At 34.9% G+C, this 14,774-nt stretch overlaps 1 long non-coding RNA gene across 2 annotated transcripts; it reads left to right on the forward strand.

The window, feature by feature from the left end:
- Window positions 1-1,633: 1,633 nt before the first annotated feature.
- Window positions 1,634-10,451, forward strand: LOC128796943 (uncharacterized). 2 transcript variants are annotated; one of them, XR_008433945.1, is made up of 5 exons: window positions 1,634-1,761; window positions 2,527-2,612; window positions 3,617-3,678; window positions 7,401-7,485; window positions 10,277-10,451. It is a non-coding gene; the product is annotated as an uncharacterized LOC128796943 (long non-coding RNA). The 2 variants fall into 2 exon arrangements; XR_008433947.1 differs by lacking the exon at window positions 2,527-2,612.
- Window positions 10,452-14,774: the final 4,323 nt, after the last annotated feature.

Below are 14,774 nucleotides of genomic sequence, written 5' to 3' on the forward strand. Positions count from 1 at the left end.
GATAACGATATCTGAGACAGATATCAATAATAAAGTCCAAGCTGTGTGACATGAAATAGAATGAGAAAACAACATCTAGAAAATGGGAAGCAACTCAAGATGGAGACTGGATGCTGGATGCTAAGGAAATCACTGTCTGAAAAAGAGTTACAATTTGCCTGTAATTCAACTAGGTGCATGATAACTATTTTGAAATAAAATAGAAAATATGCTCTTTTTTTTTGTTTGAATTTTTAGAAGTGTTTGTTAAAGCAATAAAAAAAAAGTGAATGTAAAAGCTCACACTCCTCAGCAACTTACAAAAGTAAAAAAAAAAAAACATTCCGAGTAGACCAGTGACTTTGTGTTATATTCACTATCACTTGTAATGTGAAAAGCTCTGATTGTCTTCCCATTATAAGCATTTCAAATTATTTCTGACCAGTATTTTCTCAATAGTCTTTCAAGCAGAAGTATAGGGGTTCTGACTGAAAGAAAAGGAATTCAGGTATGTACCTTACTCAAAATACTCATTTTGAATACTCTAGTGGATTTCAGGACATTTCAGTAAACTTTTCTGGGCTTATAGATGTAACTTCACAAATTTTGCAAGTTTTAGCACTTAATTTTAAGCAAATGCAAATGCCTATGAATTCAATAAAAAACTGGGGGTTTTCTGTTAGTTACTCTTGTTTATTATTTTGCAGTGCAGGAAAAAAGAAATACATAGAATATTCAGAAAAATGTGTCTCATTAGAAAACACAAGTGTTTACAAGCTGTTAGGATAGTTCTTTACTTTTCATCTATTCATCTACACCCTTGCCACTCAAGGCAAGAAGAGCACAGACTATCTCAGATGGTCTATTCCAGTATTTTTTTCATTTTCTTTGTGAAAGCCTTTGAAAAGTTTATTGCCTTTCAGTTTAAGAGGGAGGTTGAGGGGGATTAAATTTGAAACTCTAAAATCGTTTGTGAAACACCTTTCTGTCTTTCTTACCTTAAGAAAGGATTGTTTTCATGTTAATTTCTGCTTTCAAAATGGAAGTAGTTGGAGAGCTGTTGTGGAGAGGACATATTGGGAATGGATGGAAGTGAACACTTTTCATGTCATACTCCTGTTGTGGAGCCTCACAGCTCAAGGGCCTTCTCTGAAACAAAGCAGCAGGAACCTGGTAGAATAATTTTACCTTTTTTGAAAAAATCTCTAAGATATTTGGAAGCAAGACTTGAAATGAGATGTTTCACTTCTTATTCTATTATTTAATTTGAAGCCCAGCTTTTTCCTTTTTCTTTCCTTCTTTTTATGCACACTATCATGCATTCCACTCATTCCAATGCACTGACTTCTAATACTTGTGATATGTCAAATCATAACAAACATTACCTTCAAGAAAGTTAAGTTTCTTAGAGAAAAGGGAAAGCTTTACACAGAACCATCGGATAGTTAAGGTTGGAAAAGACCTCCAAGATCATCAAGTCCAACCTTTGATTGCAAAGCACCTCACCAATTAACCATTGCACTAAGTGCCATGTTGTTTCCTGAACACTTCCAGGGATTGTGATTTCACCACCGCACTGGGCAGTGGGTTCCAATGTTTAAACACTCTTTCCATCAAGAAATTCTATATAATGTCCATCCTGAATTTCTCCTGGTGCAACTTGAGGCTCTGTCCTCTCATTCTGTCACTTATTTTCTGACACCCAGCTGGCTGCAACCTCTCTTGCAGGTCTGGCAGCTCCAGACAAAGTTTATTAGAGAAGCCCTCCTGTTGAGTCACGAGGTACAAAAAAGGACCCCCTTGCTTTCTAAACTCCTCCTCAGAGTGAGGAGCCTGGGTCTGCCTGGATCCAGTCCTAGCCTCAGACTTTGTCAACACTTTTAGGTTTTACAACTTTGTCCCACAGGTTTTAATTACGGCAAATCAGATATATCTACAAAAATTTCCTTATTTATTATGATAAATGATTAGACAAAAAGAACTTAATCAGAATTATTTAATTATTTAATCAGAATTATTATTTAAACAACATAAAAGCTAAAGCTGCTATTATACTGTAAAACAAGACAGTGAACTATTTTAAAGTAATATTAAAGCAACTATATTAAAGCTAGCAAAAAGAAACAATTATTAGAGATTGATGTAATTCACCCATACCAACAATCATGGAAAACTGTCTTTCTCTTAACTTTGAGGACTGTTCTTGGTAGGCATCCCCAGAACTCAAGGAGGGAATCTCCACACGCCCCAAGGAGAAATATGTTAGAAAAATCTACGCTGTGGAAAGTGTATTTTCAAAGTGTAAAGGGGTTGACTGCCAGTCATATGTTTCCAGGTCACTTTAGGACCTTAGCTGCAAAATCTTTGCCTCACCCTGTAGATGTTGATTTAAGGTTGATGTGCCAGATGAGTTTCAGTTTAATTCAACACCAAAAACCAGCTCATGATGCCTCTCTCAGCCCACCATGGATGGCCTTACAAATAAGGTGTTGTTCATGCCACTTGACCACATTCCAAATACAGCATTCTGTTACAACCCCCTTTCAGGCAGTTGTAGAGAGTGATAAAGTGTTCCCTGAGGCTTCTCCTCTCCCCCTCAACTGATGTCTCTGGACCTACCCAACAACATACAAGTAAAATTACACTTTTTCTTTCTTGCTTTTTAATTCTATGTGAACTAAAAATAAGCAGTTGCAATGCAAATAATCCTAACCTACTAGATCATGCCCACTAATGCATTGGTTTCACTGCCAAACCTGCCACCAAGTTGACTTATTGATGAGGAGTGTGCTGATTGTGGTGGAATAAAAATTATCAGTAGACAGTGGCAAAATATTCTCAAGAATACACAACACAATTTTCAAATGAAATAACTTGCCTTTTTCCATTTTTTGCTTCTTATTCCTTATCCGAAAGATAAATGACCTTGCTGTCAGAACAATGTAAAAAGAAAAATTAAATCAGTGGCATGCAGTACAGCTCTGTGTGCCCTGGTTCCTAATATACTCAGACATAAACTAGCAAACTTCAGAAAAATGACAAAGCTGTGTTTTTTTCTTCACTAACATTTTTAAATACAGCCTCACTTGAGAATAACAGCAGCTAGTGGAGAATAACTCCCAAAATACACCTCTGATTTTTATCATGTACCCTGCAAGCAATTCAGTACCCACATTATTGGAAAGTGTGATACATTTTTTTACTAGCTATAATCAGGCTAAGTAAACAAAACACTCTGCAGCCAAATTCAGCTATTAAGTATGGAGGGTATCTTATTTGGGGGATAAGGTTTTTTAGAGGCCTTGTCATAAGCAGGACAGCTCTGAGGAAAAGATATTCTTCCTCTGACAGATCCATCTAGAAAATATTAATTCTAAAGACCTTAATAGTGTTGTATCTTCTATATTGTGTTTATACTCAGCACCCTCATGGGAATTTAAATAAAATTTCACTACCTTGTATTGCAAGGTTAGGCAGTAAGTCAAGCTTTCAATTAGAGCTGGCTGGTAATTAAATAGTGAATAGCTATATTTCTGTAATATACAGGCCCACTGTCCTCACAATTCTCCACTCAGGTTTTTTAAAATTATTCTCATTGTATAGAATAAGCATTGATTTCTCCTTCATTTCTACAAAGCATACCTGATTGTGGGTGCTGTTGGCCACAAAAGAGAATTTCAAAGTCTTTATACTCCAAAGGTAAGCAAATATTTATTTAGATATATTTAAAAGTAGTGAACAAGTAAAGAAAAAAACACCACATTCTTCAAAAAATAGACAACTACTTATGCAGGTAAGTTAAATGCTCAATTCTCAATCTCAGACAAATTAAGTTATTCAATTAATCATGTGAGTACTACCTTTCAGAACATCTTGCTTATGAGGTGTCCATACACTGCAGTATTAGTTAATCAGATATAAGAGATAAGTAGCTGAAATAAGCATGACCAGGAGAATGTTTCTAAAGTTTTGGAAAAGCTTTGTGTCCCTAGAACCTTATAAAATGTTTTGAATGGAATTTATTCAATCTGCTGTGAGCTATTTCTTCCTGCTGAAAACTCTGCTCCTGCCTTCCCACTCCTTGTGTATTTACAGATGCTTATGCACTGCTTTTAAAGAAAACCTGACAATGACTTTCCAGATCACCTGTCAAACCACCAGAAAACTCTCCTCATTTTATTTCTTCCCTCTGGAAAAGCCTCAGAGAACAAATGGACCATGCAGCATGCCTGAGAAATCAGCAAGATTCAGGCTCCGATGAACCGAGGCGGGGAACAAATCCTGCAGTTAGGACCCATCACTGATTATGCCCTGGCTCCAGCCCCTTGTGATTAAGGCAGGAGCCTGTTACCTTGAGCATGTTCGATGATCTCAACTGTCATGGTGTCATTTTTAAACACCCCAATGCACACTTCCTGGCACAGCTTGACAGGGACAGGTGTTACTGCTAAAACTATTTGCATGCAGAAGGCTGTGCACGTAGCACTGAGGCATTTGCAGCCTAATCCAGCAGGAATGGAAAGGACAAACAATGAGCCTGTTGTTTTAATGTAAGAACAATCAGACCTTTGTGGATCAAATTATTTCTCATCCATATGTTGGCATGTCCGTAATTTTTGCTACTATCTGCAAATCTGTGCTCGTATTATTGTACATTTATAGGCGTTTGTATAGCAGCAGCAGAGCATTAGAGGGACACAGTTACTTAGATAAGCTGAGTTGAACCTGCTAAAAACAGGTATCACTAAAAGCTGCCCAAAGTTGAACAGGCCCACCCTGCAAATCTGCACCTTTGTCAGGGAACAGCAATGATTTAGAGACTCCATCCTGTACTACACAGCATTCTGTGAAGACTAGGTCACTTCAATACTGCAAGAAAGGCTTTGAGATTCCATATACATATATAATCATTAGAATAATAATGCTTCTATTTAAAAAATAGAGCATTTATCATTAAGGGTGGATCAACTGTTTAGTGTGAAATTCCCATTTATCTCCTGAAAACTTGTGTCTAGTAAAATTTTATAACATCCCAGAATATTACTTCTTAAGCAATTTAAAAGAAATATATTTGAATGTATTTTGCATTCGTTTATATTTGACAACACTTCCTTTGCCTGCAGTTTTCCAGATGCATAATTGTCCACATATCTATGAACATAATTAGGAACAAATTTTCACATGTTGTCAAAGTTCCAAAACAAGGTTGTTAGGCACTATACTAAACATACACTGAACAAGTAGCTCGATGGTTTTCACTTGTCCTTTCCATTGTAACACTCTGATAATCTGCAATTTTCCTCTAGTAATATTGCTGCCCGCTATAGGATATTTGTATAATTTAAAGAGTAAAATTATTAAACTGTATTTCTGAGAAATCAGGTCAAGTTGTTCAGCCTCAGGAGTCAAATTTCTGAGTTCAAGCCATTGTAGGGATAAAAATTTAAGTTCAGAGTCATACCTTAGATTTTTCCAAATTTATAGTCTTATAGAGAGTAGGTATAGTCCTGCCTATAATAGTCCAATTTTGAAATAAATTATGTTAATTATTAATGTTGTTAAGCAGATGTTTTTACTCAGTTGACTATAGTCCAAAATGTACCTGTATTGAGACTGTGGAATTAGATTACAGTGAAGGAAAAGCTTAGATGTGTGTCCTAATGAACTAGACATTGAAATGATGACTTTAGATAGCTTTAAAATGAAATAAAAAGCAAGCATATATGCTTATAAGTGAATAAAACCCCAGGAACTTCATATACCATAAACAGCAGTTTTAATATATTCAGGAGAATATGAGGATATTTAATATTAGTTAAAATTAGGAATATTTTCTAAATAAAATAAGGCTATTGTCATCATATTTTAGATCATCATATTTTAGATCAGCTCCTTTATTCTAGTAATACTTCCATAATTACTTGTGATTGTACCTTACAAAAGATCTATATTTTTCCCTAAGAAAATTAGAAGTTATAAAGATATGACTAAGAGTTATAAAATAGAGTACAGAGAAAATCTGCTTTCTGATTTATAATTCCTTATTATGATAATGATTAATATTTGTCACTTATGATTAATTAAATCTATCACAACAAGTGTTATAAACCTTCCTATAATTAGAATGAACCAAAATGTGTTAAAAACATGTTCTTGATAATTACTCTTGATGATGAAAATGATACTCCAGAATGTGAGTCTTATGTTGTTTTACTATTGCTACAGATGCAATTTACAGAAGAATAAATCATCAAGAAATGTTTTATTCCAGTCAGTGTGAGAGAAACTACCAGTCTAATCCTAGTACTTCTAGCCTCTTTTCAATTTGTATAAATGAAATTTTCCTTGATGATCCTTTACTTACGATATTAGATCTCAGTCCCATCAGTCCCACAAAAGTACCCCTAAAAAACACTTCTCCATTTCTTCTCCAGAGGAAAGGGAAAAGGCTGGGAAGTAAATCCTTATGTATTTGGAAAGAATATCTAGGAAGAGATAAAAAAGAAAGGGAAGGTTTTAGTTGTATTGGATGATGATTTGTAACTTTGAGCTTTCAGCTGATGCAGTTGACTTGCCCTCTGCTGAATTCTTTGTCTGGCATTGAATACAACCAGATTCAGACAGGTGCTACGTGACCCTGTACTCCAAACACCCTCAATTTCAGAATTAAGAGCCATGTGGCTCAATGAAAACGAATGTGTTGTTTGTATCAGGAACATTCACTGTGAAATATGGCCAGTTTTCACTAAAATATACTCATTAAGTAACTGAAAGATCATGGCAAGTAGGTGGGTGTGGAGTATGTTTCTGAGTTTACATATTGTAGTACATACTAATAATAAAATGTGTGCTGTTTCCTAAGGAAGGACAATGCTCAATGAAAAAAACCAAAATAAGTGAAGTAAATAACACTCTCTGGGAAATAGTAAGGGATGATGAAGAACTCAAAATAAAAATGTAACAGAAAAGAGGGAATCACAGAGAAATATTATGAAGGAAACCAAAGGGCAAAGCTAAGTACGTTTCCACAGTGTGTGAAGGATTCTTTGAAACAAATTTGAAAAACTGGAAGATAGAGTCAAATACAAGAAACATAATAATGCTTGTCTTTGAAAGCTGTTTCAAAGTGTGCTCTATTTAATTACTGAAAGATAGGATCATTTATAAATTATTAATTCCAAAAACAGATTAGATAAATTCTGGAGAAAAATTAACTGTAGTAAGTGATATGGAAGTTTTTGAAAGTTTTATCGCATCTTCCAAGATTTCAGGAAAAAAGGTAGAGAAGGTAAACATGACAGTAAAATTTCACTGAATACAGGGTCTTAAATAAGGACTGCAGTTTTCAGGTATTTTTCTGGACAGTCATTTCAACCTTTGTATGTCAGCGTTGATGCTTTTTTCTTTGACTTTTTCTCTAGTTGTAAATCCATTATGATAAGTGTGGCCTGAGAAACACTATCCAGCCTGGCTATTGATCTTCAAGCAAAATGACCAGCTCTAGAAGTAATTGAACCAGCTTTATGTCATATGAGAACCTGGTGACACTGTATATATTTCACTAATGTTGTATAATTTTTCAGGTTGTTTAACTTTAAAGTGTTTTACTAACAATTGTTTTGCTTTGTTTTTATATAACATCCATGAACAATTCTAAATAAGATGACTTTAACCCATTTTGACAAGTTTTAAAACTTATCTTCAGGATTTTCAAGTATTCTGTATGTAATATAACTAGGTTTTGAAATTTTTGTGACAAGCTGCATTCTGATTTGAAAAAAGAAAGTTTATCTCATATTGTAGACAATGGAAAATTATGCTTTTTTTTTATGAAGCACATTCAGATACTTACTTCCTGGATCCACTGAAGTCTCTTTGTTTATCTCATCTTCTGGCATTAGTACCTAGAAATATTTTGTATTTCCTAAAAAATGCTATTTGAGAAAGAGTGTGCCAATAGCTTTTTCTAAAGTAATGCAATTAGTAGATCTAATTTGTACACGCTGTTCCTGAAGTAGCCAGCTCCTCCTGTCAAAACAGCTTGACAAGAGCAGTTAGTTTATGTAGATATGTTGAATAGAATGTCTAAAAACATCATCAAAAGGACAGAAATAGCCTATACCTGACTAGCTGTTTGTAGCAGCAATAGTGTCATCAAAGAAGACTAAATAAATGATATAGGGTATTAGAAATTTCATCCTGATAACAGAACAAGAGGGAAATGAATTGCAGTAAGCATGAAGTTCAGTGGGGTTTTGCTCCAAAATAGTCACAGCTGGAATGTAATTGCTAATATACAACTACCTCACCTAATTCAGGTAAATTGAAAATTACTCCTGTCAATCTTGGAAAGAAATGTTACAGCTTTTAGCATTAACCTCAGGAAAGTATTTGGGTTGCATGGCATAGCTCAATAATTATAAGTATTACTTTGGATTGTCACCATACCTTGGGAGATCTAGAATTAGGCATTTTTGTTCCTCCATGACAAGTGTAGCACTATACACCAGTGGAATAAATTAATAATGTGCAAAGTAGTTCAGGCACATTTCTCATTTTCTGTATCTGTAAATCAAGAGCAAGAAAGAATGATCCTACAATGCCAAACCAGATATGATTAAGAGGAAAACATAGACTTAATGAGTCCAGTGGAATTTGCAACAGCTGTTTCACTTTCAGTGAGAGCTGATACATGTTCCTCACACCAGCTTTGTGGATGCACTTTGCTTGAATGTGCTCTTCCCTGTGGAAAGACACACAATTGAGATCTAGGTTTTCTTGGTCACCTTTCTGTAAAAGGAGCAGAAGTAGGGATCTGTTTGCTACTGCAGCATGTATTCTTAATTTACTGTCTGTGGTTTAGTATTTCTCTATTTTACTGTGCAGGTTTTTATATTATGTAATTCTGCCCTGGCAGAGTTCTGCAGGGGCTGCTCTCCTTCCCAAGGGCACTGGAGTTCATAGAATTATAAAATAGTTTGGGTTGGAAGAGAGCTTAAAAATCATCTACTTCCAACCCTACTGCAATGGGCAGGGATACTTTCCACTAAAGCAGGTTTTTCAGAGCCCCATCCAACCTGGCCTTGAACATTTCCAGGGATGGGGCAGCCACAGCAGAAAATGGAGCCCCTTCTCCTTGTCAGAAGATGAAAGGTGTAGTAACAACTATATCTAAAACCAGTTTAAAACCTGTGAGACTTTTCAGAGACCTGAGCAATATACATGAGAACATTATTCTTTGTAGCTTTTCTCCTGGGTATCAACACACACATGGAACAACAATATCAGTTCTTGAAGTAAATATGCCTTTAACATCATGTCATGTGAACTCAAATAAATGGCCTTTGCATCTGACATAAAAAATTAGGTGAAATTAAAAGAAACCAAACAACCCCCACTCCACCCCAAAAAAAAAAAGGAAAAAAAAGAAAAAAAAAAGAGAAGAAGAAAAGGGAGAAGAAGAAGAGGGAGAAGAAGAAGAAGAGGGAGAAGAAGACAGAGACTGAAACTCTTTAGTATTTCATTAGCTGAAATTTCAAGGACATTTAAAGATAAAAATTAATTAGGTAAATTAAATTGTGCCCCTTTTTTGCAGTTAAAGGGGTTAATATCTTGGCAATACTTTCAAGTTTTTATGCAACTATCAATCACAATTAGCTGGGATGTATGCAAATACGTTAGTGTGTGTATACTTCTTCTGTGTGCACACGCTGTGTATATTCTGTAACAGCATGCCATACCTGGAAAAAAAAAATACATGTTTTACATCTTGAAAAGGCAAGATACTGACAGTAGTTTAAATTTAAAATGAACATTTTTTTTAAAAGCTACCTGAGAACATAATGAGTTCTTAATATCCATTCTACTGCTGTTAAGTGTGGCCTTCCTATATGGACCTGAACACAGGCACCTACAGTACAGGAAGGTGTTGCAGTGCTAGAGGTTGATGAGGCACCCTGGGGTTACACCAGTGGATCCAGCCAAGTCCCTGCTCTACCCTACCAAGGGGTAATAAGCAGAATAATTGAATCAGAAAGCTGGTTTGTCTTAAAAATACATTTGAAACAAAGCTGAGTTAAGAAAACTCTTTTATTGCAAGCAAAATCTGTTTGACTAACAGTGGGGGGAAAAATTGTACACTATTGATATTAAGTTATATATTTGATAAAAAATATATTCCTTATATTTCTATACTTTTTCTTTCTTCTAAAATGGCATTTTTCTTGATGTTTTGTTTTAAAATTAACTGACTTAATAATTTGTACAGAGCTGGCATAATTTATTTTTCTGGTTCTAGGGTGTTTTTTAATAGAAATGGAATAGTACTCCACATGGAGAGATGATGAAATTGCTCTGATTCACAATTCAGCTGTTCTGCTTTGCCTGCATTTCTAGTACCAAGAGTTAAGAAATTGTTGTTGACACTGGCCTATACTTTAAGTTCTGTACAGGGAACACTGAAGTCTCTGAAAATAAACTGCATCTGGTCTTTTGATAAACCCTTGGGAACTTGGATATGTTTCTTTCACTAAAGGCATCTTAGAGAAAGATGATTGAACAAAGACAGTGAAAATTGGAACAAAATAAATGCTCACTTAAGAATAGTGGAGTGTTCCCCCTTGAGGTGCAGCAGATGCAGTCATTCATATTCACTAATTTGTATGTTGACGTACAGTTGCTGATTGCCCAATGGAAATGAGAAAATAATTAGTTGTCTAAAGATTTTATATTTATTTACAATACCAGTAAAGTATGATCACAGCAATAATTTATATGCAACACTAATTAACAGATAATTATGTACTGAAATAAAAAAAAAAAAAAGTGTTTATTTATTGTTTGCAAATTTGAGGAAAAATCCCCCAACCAAACCTTTTCACAAATTTCTTTTCATGGAATTTTTTTAATTTCCCCAAATTAGCTCCTGCTTTATTAGTAAAATAATGATAACCATCACAATCTGAGAATGTTTAGGAACAGTGGATAGAATGGTTTATTAAAGAAAAATAGCATCTTCCTCTTAGTCTCAGCTTAACGAGAATTTAATTTCTCTTGCACTTAAATGCATTCAAGCATGGGGTAGACTAAGCATAATACATACATCTCTGTGTTGGAAAAATAGTCATAGGAATAAATAGATTATTATTATTAATAATAATTGGTATCATAATAATAGATTATTATTCATAATATTTGGGCTAACTTAACAAAAGAAATAGAAGAGAAGCCCCATGTGACTACTGCTAGAACAGTTTCAGGTACAACATAGAATGATAGAAGTGGCAGGATACTAAACAGATGTATTGTCTTCCAGGTGCAAGGTTTATAGACAAAAAGATTATTTCCAATCTCATTTCAGTTGTAATTCAACTATTCCCAGTGAAAGATAAATTTTCACTAAATGGCACCATGGCATTTTCATGGCTTTGGCTTGCTTTAACACCATGTGAATTAAGTGCCTGCAATATTCAGTTCTTTACAGTACAGGGAGATGCACATGGAGTTCAGAAAACAGAATTTAAATTAGCTATAAGCCTCAGAAACACTCATTTTCATTCAAAGGAAAAATCTCCAAACTCAAAAATTAAACAAAAAACCAAAAAACTGTTCCTTCTCCCTATTAGATAACTTAATATTTAATTCTTTCTTAGTCTGTCTTATTAGAGAACTCATCTTTTTTTTGCCTTTGGTTCACACATCATATTGGAGAAGTCAGCATGTGTCGTCCTCAGCTCATTTTCTACTTACTATTACAATTTCTTCTGTGATTTCATTCTATTATGAACTGTATATTACTGTAGCAAACCAAGATGCTACATTCCTTTTCTGAAATACTAATCTGTAGCAGAATTAATAACTAGTAATTACTCTATTGCATTTATTTTCTTTCCCAGAAATTCTATCAGATACTTAAAATGTCTCCCTATTTCAAGAAAAAGGACTTTAGAGAATTATGATATATTTTGAACAGCAAATTGTGAATTGTGATTATAAATAAAAAATCCCCTGTGGCAGCAGCTGAGAAGGATTTTTTTTTGTTTGCCTCAGCCAATTAAGGTTCTGAGCAAACTTCATTTAGACTGTATTTTCCATTGCTTTATTGCTTTTTTTGCATTGAGCCATAAACAATGCCCTTTCTGGTCCGATGGCACCAACCTCTTTCACCTGCACTGCAGGTCAGGATTGCTGTGGCCCCAGTGGCTTGATGGCCAGAAGTAGCCTGGCCAGAGTGCAGCAGTGGAGCAGCATCAAGCCCTGGACATGCAGGGATGGGCAAGTGTGGGATTGCCAGCAGATGAAATTCCAGCCCCTGGCAGTGCACGTGTGTCATGAATGAGTGGGTTGACTTGCTTAAAGGACCACTTCCAGCTGCATCTGTCACAACGTGTCACCCTGCTCTGAGCCACTTCGCCTGGTGATGGCAAGGAGGGGATTTTGCCAGATGCATAGACCCTAACCCAGCCTTCTGCTAAATGTCTGTGGGAAAAGACCAGGTTTTTCCTTGTAATATTTGCTTTTCAACCCACAAGTCAGGAACAGAAACACAGTTTCTGAGTTTATCCTTTACTAAAAGTTCAATTTACCAGTGACACTTAATCTGCCTTACTCCTTCATTGTGCTGAGCTGTGAAACTGCAAAATGAACCTTTACAACAGAAAGCTCACCTGATACAAACAGCATCTGTGCATCTGTGAGTTGAGAAATGTGTGAAATCACATTTGTAGTTTACTGTCTTTTCCTCTCTGTTCAAGTTCAAGATTTTTATGAATTCTCCTTGTAAATCTTTCTCTGTTTTAGTGTTAATCCCACAGCTGGGAGACAATTAACTGTGGTCTTATTTTATGCCACAGTTAGTGGTGAACAAATAATGTTTTAATTGTTGAACAGCAACAAAACTCTTTCAATGCTTTTTCTCACACTTCTTTCAAACAAGATCTCAGTCTGGCCCAATGCACAACATTTTTATTTAATTTCATCTGTCAGCAGCAAAGGGGAAATTATGAAAATGAGGATGTGAACTTCACGGTTTTCATTAAGCTGGAGATTATAGCAGTGGTCTTGTGCTTCCCCAGAACTTAAAATCTCAGAGCACCAACCAATGGTTGCATTACATTATTAATTTCCTTGTCTTTGTCCAAGGAGATTTAAATCCACACAATGTACTGCCCAGGAATATGTAAAGTTCACTATAATTAAATGTAGATAAATTTTAGATGCTTCAGTTGCTCATTTTCCACGTAGGCTTTGTAGGGTTTTTTTTGTTTTGTTTTTGGTGGTTTTTTTTTTTTTTTTGTCATTTTGGGGTTTTGTTTTTGTTTATTTGTTTTTTCTGATTGTTTTTTTTTAACACATTAGAATTATTTATTAGAATTATTAGAATTATTTATCTGTAGTAACACTTCAATCAACAAGAAATATGTAAAATCTGTGAGTTTTATAGATTATAGATTTATAAGTTTTATAAAATCTATAATCCTTTGCTTATGCTTAAAGTTACTAAAAATGTTATATTTCAGATCTCATGTAATGGAAGTTTTCTTCCTTGTTCAGTTTGAGCAAAATTTGCAGGTTTTGGCTTATATTTTGACACTAGACATGAGAATCAATTTCTGCAAAATATATGCGGGAGTATTCCAACTTATTTCACTCAGTACACCAGGAAGTGTAGGAGGAAGTAATTGGTTTTTTTTCTCAATTAAGACATGAGTTCTTAATTTCTTAAGATTTTAAACCTAAATTTATATCTCACATATATAAACTGTGCTTTCAGACTATCCATTAATTTTGGATGTGTTAATACATTATTGCATAACCAGAAATGCAATACTTTTCAGAATCTTAATTATTTTTTCATCTATGCACTAATAATAGATTAAAAAGTCTGAGACAGTGTTTTGTGCTAAGAAGGGCTGAGTACTTAGCAATTATTGAATAGCAGTTGCTCTGAAACATTCTGAACCTCATCTTATTAAAAAGAGGAACTCCCTGGGAAGTCATAATATGATTAATTCCATAATAATTTAAAATAAACCCCCAGTTCTGTGATTGTCTCTCGCTCATAGTAACAAATCAAATTGTGTCTTGCTATGCTGTGGGATTTATTTGACTCCTTAGGTAATACTTGTTCCCTTGCTCCTCCTCCAGTTTCTCAAAGCCAAGCATGATGTAATAACAGCTAACTCTTTGTCGCTGGATCCGTATGCTAGTTAAAATTTCAGTGTGCATTGCAGCACAATCATCCCTCAGCTGCTTAAGGAACCTGATGTGGTCTGGTAGCAGGTTCTGGTAGTTGACTTCTCTGAGAGGGTGTTGCAACCACCCCTGAAGGTGAGGCTAACTGGGGTTCTTGTCACTCTAATGTCACATCCTTGGGGTGGATTAGAGTGAAATGACACAGAATGATCAGTATTTATAAATAAATAAAAATAAAAATCCCAGAAAAATATAATTATAAATATGCATATAGATATAAATATCTAAGAAAAATTTGGTTGCAATGAAAAGTGAGTATAACCATTTGGGTTGTTATCTATATGACAGTATAAAAGTATGAAAATATCACTTAAGGAAATATGTAAGGGAAAAAAAGAAATAGAAAGAGGGGACAGAGTAGATAGTGGAAAGTTATCAGCACCCATGGATCTGATGATGATATTTGATTGTTGCAATTTAGATAGATGTCTGTTGGTCAAAGTGATGGTCACAAGTCTTGATCCATCAAGTGTGGGGGAAGTCTGCAAAATGAAGAGTTTAAGAGGTTAATAATATATGTTCACGTTCAAGTGGAAATGCCT

This window comes from Vidua chalybeata, chromosome 1 (assembly GCF_026979565.1).
Source record: "Vidua chalybeata isolate OUT-0048 chromosome 1, bVidCha1 merged haplotype, whole genome shotgun sequence".
NCBI classification, from domain to species: domain Eukaryota; kingdom Metazoa; phylum Chordata; class Aves; order Passeriformes; family Viduidae; genus Vidua; species Vidua chalybeata.